Genomic DNA, 8876 nt, shown 5'->3' on the forward strand with positions numbered 1-8876 from the left:
CTTTATATGTTATAATTTATAAGAAGTCCTTATGTCATTCATTATAGAATTCCTGGATGACACTGACATTATCCAGGGCTCTTCTTGAGTTCCCTGATGGAGGAACTGTGTTGTCACCCATGGACAGCAGCATTGTCATCTTGTGGTGGGGGGAAGGGCTAGACTAGTAGAGTACAAGGGGGAGAAAAAAAAAGGCTGCTGTGCTAATGCTACCGACACACTGCATCGTATGTGTCAGTCTTTATTTTGCCCAGAGTTCCACCTCAATGCTCAAAGCTGAACTCCGTTCGGCTAATAAACATTTTCTACATACAAATTCCACGTGTCAATACACAGCCATAGAATGCGCATGTAAGTACAGGCTCCAGTGTAAGTGTGGCTTGCTATGGATGTACAGTGGCAAAGCCGTGGCATACCTAAAATAAAAATTGAATTTCCTCTAATAGTTTTGGCTCCATCTGACCTACAGTATGTACCCCGCCTGCTCCAAGCAGAATAATCTCAACTAATCTAGTGCTGCCTGGCTGTATCCACCTACTGATGGGTTATAGATTGTGCTGGCTTCACGTGGTTTCCCCAAAACCCAGTACTCCTTCTACCCGGGAGTGACTCTGGTAATAGAGTGGTGAGGAGCAGTAGGGCCATGTTATGAATATGTATGTCCTTCTCTGGCCTACCACTAGAAGTTTTGTTGGCAGTGGTGCATGCTGAGGAAGAGTATAAGTAATTGGATCTATCCTTGGTAGGGGCCTTGGCTGGGCCTTGAGGGAGAGATGCTCTAGTTCTACTGTTCTGCAAGGCCTGATGCTCAGGGGGCCTACATGTTTTGGGAAGAAAAGGACTTGGAGTTGGGTCTGAAGCCCATGCTGAGTTCAATTGGAGCTTGGTTCAAGCTGGATTGTTAGGAGAGACGTTCTGTTGCTAGAGAGGTCTCGTACAGCTGTGTGATGCTGGAGCCCTGCAGGGAACCTGGTAACTCACATGGGAGAATGGAGAGAACCCTCTGCTTACCAGCTAAGGTCCTGCTAAATTACAGAAATGCCGGCCGCGACTTAAAGGCCCTCATTCTGTAAAGCAAGAGAGGAGTGGAAGTGAAGTCTGGAGTCTGTGTGGAACTGTGATCCGGGGATCTGAAGCCTTCACCCCTCTCTCCATCTGAGCATTATGATAAATATATTCTTTCTATAACTTTCTATCAACTTAAATTCACACCCCACACCCGGGATTATGGCTTACCTGTGAGGAGAAATACTAGCCGATCCTGCCCCTTCCTTACATGCCCTTGGGGATGCAAACTGACATCATTGTATGTGACTGTGAAAAAAAACAGTAAAAGACAAAGAGGCCGCAGTGCCGGCTGTATCGGGAGGGGGGGGTCAGTGTGTACGTACATGTCCACAGCTGGAGAGGGTCCATGATTCACACACGTTGCCTAGAAAGGAGGCTCCAATGATAAATACCAGCACATACATCGCAGGTTTTGCTCCAGTAGTTAAGTATTTATTTTCCATCGTCATGTTTCTTTTGCTCATAATTGGGTATTCTTTGCACAGCGAAATCTACAATAACATTGACAATCATGTAATCCAATAAATAGTGGCTCAGTCCCACCAAATCACACATTATCTGCAGCAGGGTCACCAATCTTCAGCCCTCCAGCTGTGGTGAAGCTACATATCCCATTGAATAGTGTTAGTTGGTGAGACGAAAGATCACACGAGTGACAATGTTACATAAAAATTGTTAAAAACCTGGAGATCCCCATTTAACGCTTTAGGGCACATGTGTCAAACTCAAGGCCCAGGGGCCGAATCCGGCCCACCGGGCCATTTCATAGACTTCTACTTTCAGATCTAGGTATTGAGTTATTACTAAAACCAGTGATAATAGAATGCAGAGGCAATTATGATGAAGATTAGATACATTTATATAGTCTTACAGGCCCTTTGAGGGCAACCATAATGTTGATGCGGCCCACGATTAAATTGAGTTTGACAGCCCTGGTTTAGGATAATTGATGTCTACATATTCTACTCAATGTACTTCTCTGTATATAAGGCCAGCTCCCTGTAGACTTCTCTCCTCGAATGTCCTACACTATCAATGACCCTCCATAATGAAGACTTTGTGTAGATTTGTAGTCAGGATTTTGATTTGCTCTGTTAATGTCTCATAATCATCTACAGAAGATTCCTTCTCCTGATCATCACCTCGTCCTGCCCGAGAACCTTCCCTTTATATCCCACTCATAGCCAGATCACCCTGGTGGGATCATGAGAACATCATGACTGTTTGATGACTGTGCGTTGGAGGGATGATCCTGACACTTTGTAAAGGGGAAACCTAATTCCTTCTTAATCTCCCTTATTAATAAAGCAGCAACATTCAAAAACTCTCATAGCCAAGATCACAGATTTTGCATGTCACTCTGACATGGTGGACCTCTCTGATTTATAGTACAAAGTCTGCTCAGACTATGTGTTGTATCACAAGAATTATCTAACTTTTTTTTTTTAAAGGAACTTAATAGTTTTGAAATATTTCTATTGTATTGCTTTTTTTTTAAATTAATTTATTGTATTTTTTTTTAATTTATTATTTTGTTTAATATAGTATGTATAGTATGTATGTATGTTTTTATGTATCTATTTTTTAGTTAGATAGTTTAATTTCTTGATTTATGTATTGTAATGTGTAGTGCTCACCCCAGAAGGAGCTGCTGATTTCCCGGTTCATTTCTAGTCTGCCTAGGGGTATGATCTTCAGCTGCCCACCCATTATAACTAACCGCCCTTCTTCTGGTGCCCACAGACTGATGTCCACTTCAGTAGTAAAATGCTGAATAACCTTTTATTAAAGATCTTCACTGGGAAGAGAGGGTATAGGGATTCTAAACATCCAGGGGTAACCAACAGGAGCTCCAGACTCACCAGACTTTGTAGAAATATCAGTGTAGATCCACTTGTGAGACAGCGGATGGCCAACAATGTAGCAGATAGGCAGGATGGATACAGATCCTCATGCAGGAAAGACACCGGCCACGCTCCTGAAGTCCACTTAGTTCCAGGGTACTTCAAGAGCTTAGTCCCGGTTCTCTTTCTCTATCAGCATCACAGGCCTCCTCCATGTTGGAGACCTCAGGGAGACCTTTTCCCTCACACCAGCCCATGCCCACCCCCAGGCCTAGCCTGGGGGGCAGGCCGAACAGGACCCATCCTATTCCATGGCTGGTCCCGGCTAATCTGAGTACATAGCAAATCCCACCAGTATATGTACCCTATCTCAGCATGCACCAGTGGCTGAGAAAAACCCAGTGATTGGCTGCTGTACTGTACATACACTACAGTGCCTCTCATTGGCTGTCCCACAATATGATAGAGTCACACTCCGCCCAGGAGGGTACAGGCAATGCCAGACACTTTTTAATTGCCACTATAATTCCAGCCAGGCTGTCTACAGCCCCGGCTATCACAAAATGTCTAGTAGCCACATCACAGAAGGTGATGGGGCTAGAAATGTATTTATGTTTTACATGTTGCAGTACAAAAAGGACAAAAAATGTGATTTGAAATCATTTACTTTTTGTTACAAACATTTTTTTAAATCTATAATTAGTACAAACTTGTATCGTGTATAGAAACATGTGGAGCTAAAAACGTAGATGGATATAGAAATGTATTGAGATACTATAAACACAAACCACGTCCAACACATGTTGATATATTTAGAGACGGTGGGAGGTCGCCGGCCACACAACGTAATTTGTTGGTTTCTCATCTACAAGAAGAAGTTGCTTTGAACTGTGGCGGTGTTTTTTCTCTTGTTCTGTCCACAAAGGGCTGAATGTCCTGTCTGGTCCCACGTCTGATGTGAGGCCACCAAACATAAAAAGAGAGGACATCATTCTCCTCCGTCTCATAGAACAAAGACGCAGAGCGATGGCTGAGGAGATCGTCTATGCCAAACTGAATCTCTGTTGCTCAGATCCACCCAGAGGGGCAAAAACTGAGACCCCAAAACCTGCAGGTACGTTCCTAAAATCAGCCTTCAATTTGTCAAATTGATTCAATTTTTATTACTTTCAGTTATATTTTTCCTGAGTCACCAGCCTCCGTCATTGATAATATATCCAATACAATTATAAATTAAAATAGAAATCCTGAGATAAAGGTAATGGGTTTATGCCACTAAAATGGTTTAATGAAACGTTCTTCAGGTAAAAACAAGCCGGGTCTTAATCTGGCCATTCACCAGAAGAGATTTCCCTCAAAACATTTGTTTGACTTTCTAAAACATTTTCTGAAACAAACAAAATTCTAACAATGAATGTGAATTGTTTGAGAAGCTCCTTTCATTTCCCAAATCCAATGCTAAATTCAAATAAAAAATTCCAGCGGCATTGGTCACGTCTCTGAGGCCGTTATCCAAAGTTCTGACCAGATTTTTCATATGAAATTTTCTATTGAATTCAGCCAGTGTACGGCCGGCTTTAGCTCGCTGACACCTTTGTCCCGGCTCAGGTCACAGACCTGTTTATGTCATATTAAGGAATATAAATGGAAATATAGTTGCATTGGCTTTAGAATCATATCCAATGTGTGCAAGTAAACACCAATGTCATAGAAATATTCACAACTATTATTGTTATTATTATAATTTTTATAAATTATTGATTACAACTATTTTTTACATTAAAAACATGCGCAAGAAAAAAGGGAACAATAAACACAAAATCAATGAAACAATACACAGATAATAGCATTGGTAGACAGGTAGGGGGCATGTAGGGAAAGATGAAATGTGTACCACATAGATTCAGTGATGATGATGGTGGTGGTGATGATGATGGTGCTGCTGCTGAAGATGATGATGGTGGTGCTGCTGCTGATGATGATGATGGTGCTGCTGATGATGATGATGATGGTGGTGCTGCTGCTGATGGTGGTGCTGCTGCTGGTGGTGCTGCTGCTGATGATGGTGGTGCTGCTGCTGCTGATGATGATGATGGTGGTGCTGATGATGGTGATGGTGGTGGTGCTGCTGCTGCTGATGATGATCATCATTACTATTGAAATTATTAGTATTATAATTCTTGTTATTATTATTTTTATTTGGGATTTATATAGCGCTAACACCTCTTTACAATACACATAGGAGACAGTACAGTTACAAAACAGTTCAAGATAAGACAGTTAGGAGTGTTCTGCCCATGTACTGACAGCTGCTGATGAACTATTTGTGTGTTAAACATATTCCTGGGTTCTGACATTCATAAAGTCTCATCATGTATGACCCATAACAGAGGAGCGATCCTATATGATCTGTGTCATTTTGTATGACATCTATAATGAATAATGTAACAATCTCATTGTAATAAAACCTTCAATGTATTATTGGCTTATTCTCACTGACTGCTGTATATATATATACAATCAATATTTACTAACAAACAATAAGATCACATTCCACGTTCAGACCTCCCGGAATAAGTCTTTGGATGTGTGTTGCAGCAGCGGATGTCATTTCACTTCAAATAAAGGATAAGAGATAATAAGGAAGCATTAGATACTAAACCCAATAAAACACATGAAGAATTTATTGCAGAGGTTCTGAAATGTGGATTAGAACATAAATCTGTATATTGGTCTAATAAAAACCTGGATAAACAGATCACAGGAGCGGCCATGGGGGCTACATTTTACCCCAAAGTGTGGCCAATGCATTCATGGACAAATGGGAATTGGAAACCATTGTATGAGAAGTCGTGTTATACGAGAGTTTTATAGACGACATCCTCATTATTTGTGGAGGAGAGAAAAGCGCCTGACATAGAATTCTCCATAATGTTAATGAGAATGACAAAAACACCTAATTGACAATGTGACACCTCGATAGAACAAAAGATCAACTTCCTCCATTGAGATATTTTTATTAAAAATTGTTGGTAATAGAACTAGAAGACTATATAAAGAAACTGCTACAGTCACCTCTCCATATTGGTTTTTTACCATTGCTGTTGGATATTTAACATTCCAGGAGGGCAACGAGGGAGAAATAAAATGCAGCTGAAGAAGATTTCTTTGAAACAATCTGAATTTTGAAGGGATAGATTTACAACCCTGAACAGAGCAGCTCTGTCGTTTACTTGATCTTTCCAACTGATATAATGAAACTATTAGTTATCTATTTATTAATTACTATCACAATGGTTTTACAGAACACACAGATGGATGTATACTGAGGAGCACTGGACTGGAATGCATTCACTTTGTACACTGATTGGTTTCACATGGTATTATTTGCTTCATTGAATATGTATGTAATGTAGCTATATTGTTATAGATATCACCCTCTATCTGGTCACCCATATAAAGTGTATATTTCCCCAATACAGACACAAGTTCATGCCACTGAGTTTGCCTTGAGGTCTTCATTGTGGATTGTAGGTGGTGTGGTGGGAACAGTGTGCTGGGAGCCAAGACAAATTTACATCCCTCACGATCAGATGATTTGGGTTGATTATGGTAAATGTCTCCTGTGTATAAAACACACTCTACCCTCCTGACACACCTCTCATGGGTAGTATTAAAAACAGCATTTTATACCCTTATAATACCATACTGAACAGTGTGAGACGATGGACACAATTCATTGTAGATGATGGACCGGCCCATTGGTTTACCCGGGTTGTATAACATTAAATAAAAGTGTAATCATGTATTGTGGGTCCAATATAAAATTATGCCTTTAAAATTAATTTCCAACATTTGATCAAACACCTGGAGCTCTACAAAGGTGCTCTAGCTGCAATCACCACCAATGCACATACAGGGGACGTGACCTGGGGATATGGTCTCTGCCATGATGTATAATTGTGTAAAGTCCTCGGGTCGCTGATAATGTAACCCCAGATTAGGTTTATTAATTCTAAAATGACCTCATGTGGCCAATAGTTGGTCCAGATGTGGGCACCAGAGGTATCTGATTGAATTGGCAGTTTTGTTTTCTGTCTTCCCAGGTCACCGTTTCTGGAACTCTCCATACACGTCTGGACTCCTCATTCTGGTCTGTATCATTCTGCTGTGTGTCTCAGCATGGCTGGGTAAGTCCACAAGTGCCCATTCTTCTCATATTCTACTTCTGTGGGTGACATCCTGTTCACTTTCTCAGATGTTCAGATGAAAGATTGACCAGAGAGGTGGAAGACTACCACAAGAACCAGGAGGTCCTGTGTCACTACTCATAGCAGTGTGATATCTCACCATCACCATAGGAGAGTATTAGAGGAATCCATCTAATCTCCCGGCTCTTCTGTGTATTTCAGCTGCAAACAGAAATTCTGAAGATCACCTGAGACGGGAGACCCAACAGAACCTGACCCGGATGCTGGAAGACGCCAATCAGAGGGTGCAATGTCTGAGAACGGCCATATTAGTGGAAGGTTCGTCAGATTACACAAAGATTACTTCTTTCTGAAAATAATAATATTTAAATGTTTATTTATTTAGAGTGGAGATTTAATCTCAGACAATTCACACGATGGACAGCATTTTGCTGACTGATGGCTTTTCTGAAAAGTGATAAACATGCTGACCTATAATACCAAGTAAAATATATCTCATAGGAATCTTCCATCCTCTTTTCTATGGATTCTCTTTTGTCCTACAACCCAGATCAGTTCGGTGAGTGTCCCCTGGGATGGACGATGATGAATCAGAAATGTTATTTCCTCTCCACTGATAATGGGACGAGAGATGACAGCGAGCTATTCTGTGCGGAGAACGGAGCTGTGCTGGCCACGGTGAAGAGTCAAGACTCCATACTGAAGGTGATCCAATCTTTCCATTGTGCTGATGTATTGTCCTCAGAGAGGGTTCTGGGTTGGGTAAGGCTCATGAACCTTGTACAGGAATAAGGAAAATCATGCCCAGCATAATATAATAGTGGCCAACCCTTCACTAGTACAATCCTCTCTATTCCCCATATAATAATGTTCTGTGTCCCCTTATTTCTCCTGTAAGCCAATCTGGAGGGAACACAGAATTATCTTCCCCACTGTCTGCGCTATTCTCTCTGGCAGCTCTCCCAATGCCTACTGCCCTGTGCTCTCTGGCACCTCTTCCCCCCTCCCCACTGCCAGTACTTTGCTCTATGGCAACCCTCCCTGCACTGTCTGCATGAGTTGGCACATTGATTCTTTTAATCTTAACAATAAAAACTAATTTGGACACTTCTTTATCTGGTGGCACCTCTGTTTCTGATGGACTTCTCCAGGGTCCTTTCCTGACCTCTGGGGGATCCCTGTAGGTAATTGTGCAGCCACTACCAAGCAATCAAGCTCCATAAAAGAAACCCATATTGCAAACATGGGCTGCTTACAATCAAGCCTCTCACTCTTCCTCATATGTCCTCTGGCAGCTCTCTCAAAACCACCTGCACTGTGCCCTCTGATAGCTCTCCCAATGCCATCAGAACTATGCTCTCTGGAAGCTCTCCCACCACCATCTGCACTATGCCTTCTGATAGCTCTCCCAATGCCATCTGCACTATGCCCTCTGGCAGCTCTCCCACCACCATCTGCACTATGCTCTCTGGAAGCTCTCCCACTACCATCTGTACTATGCTCTCTGGAAGCTCTCCCACCACCATCTGTACTATGCCTTCTGATAGCTCTCCCAATGCCATCTGCACTATGCCCTCTGGCAGCTCTCCCACCACCATCTGCACTATGCTCTCTGGAAGCTCTCCCACCACCATCTGTACTATGCCTTCTGATAGCTCTCCCAATGCCATATGCATTATGCTCTCAGGAAGCTCTCCCACCACCATCTGCACTATGCTCTCTGGCAGCTCTCCCAGAACCATCTGCACTATGC

The 8876-nt window shown here is 42.1% G+C and overlaps 1 long non-coding RNA gene across 1 annotated transcript; it reads left to right on the top strand.

Annotated features, from left to right (window-relative positions):
- The first annotated feature begins 7071 nt into the window (after positions 1-7071).
- On the top strand, positions 7072-7751 carry LOC108801249. The gene is made up of 3 exons (XR_001942140.1): positions 7072-7102; positions 7325-7441; positions 7674-7751. It is a non-coding gene; the product is annotated as an uncharacterized LOC108801249 (long non-coding RNA).
- Positions 7752-8876: the final 1125 nt, after the last annotated feature.

The sequence above is a fragment of the Nanorana parkeri genome, unplaced genomic scaffold (genome assembly GCF_000935625.1).
Source record: "Nanorana parkeri isolate BGI_ZX_2015 unplaced genomic scaffold, ASM93562v1 scaffold2264, whole genome shotgun sequence".
Taxonomy (NCBI): Eukaryota; Metazoa; Chordata; class Amphibia; order Anura; family Dicroglossidae; genus Nanorana; species Nanorana parkeri.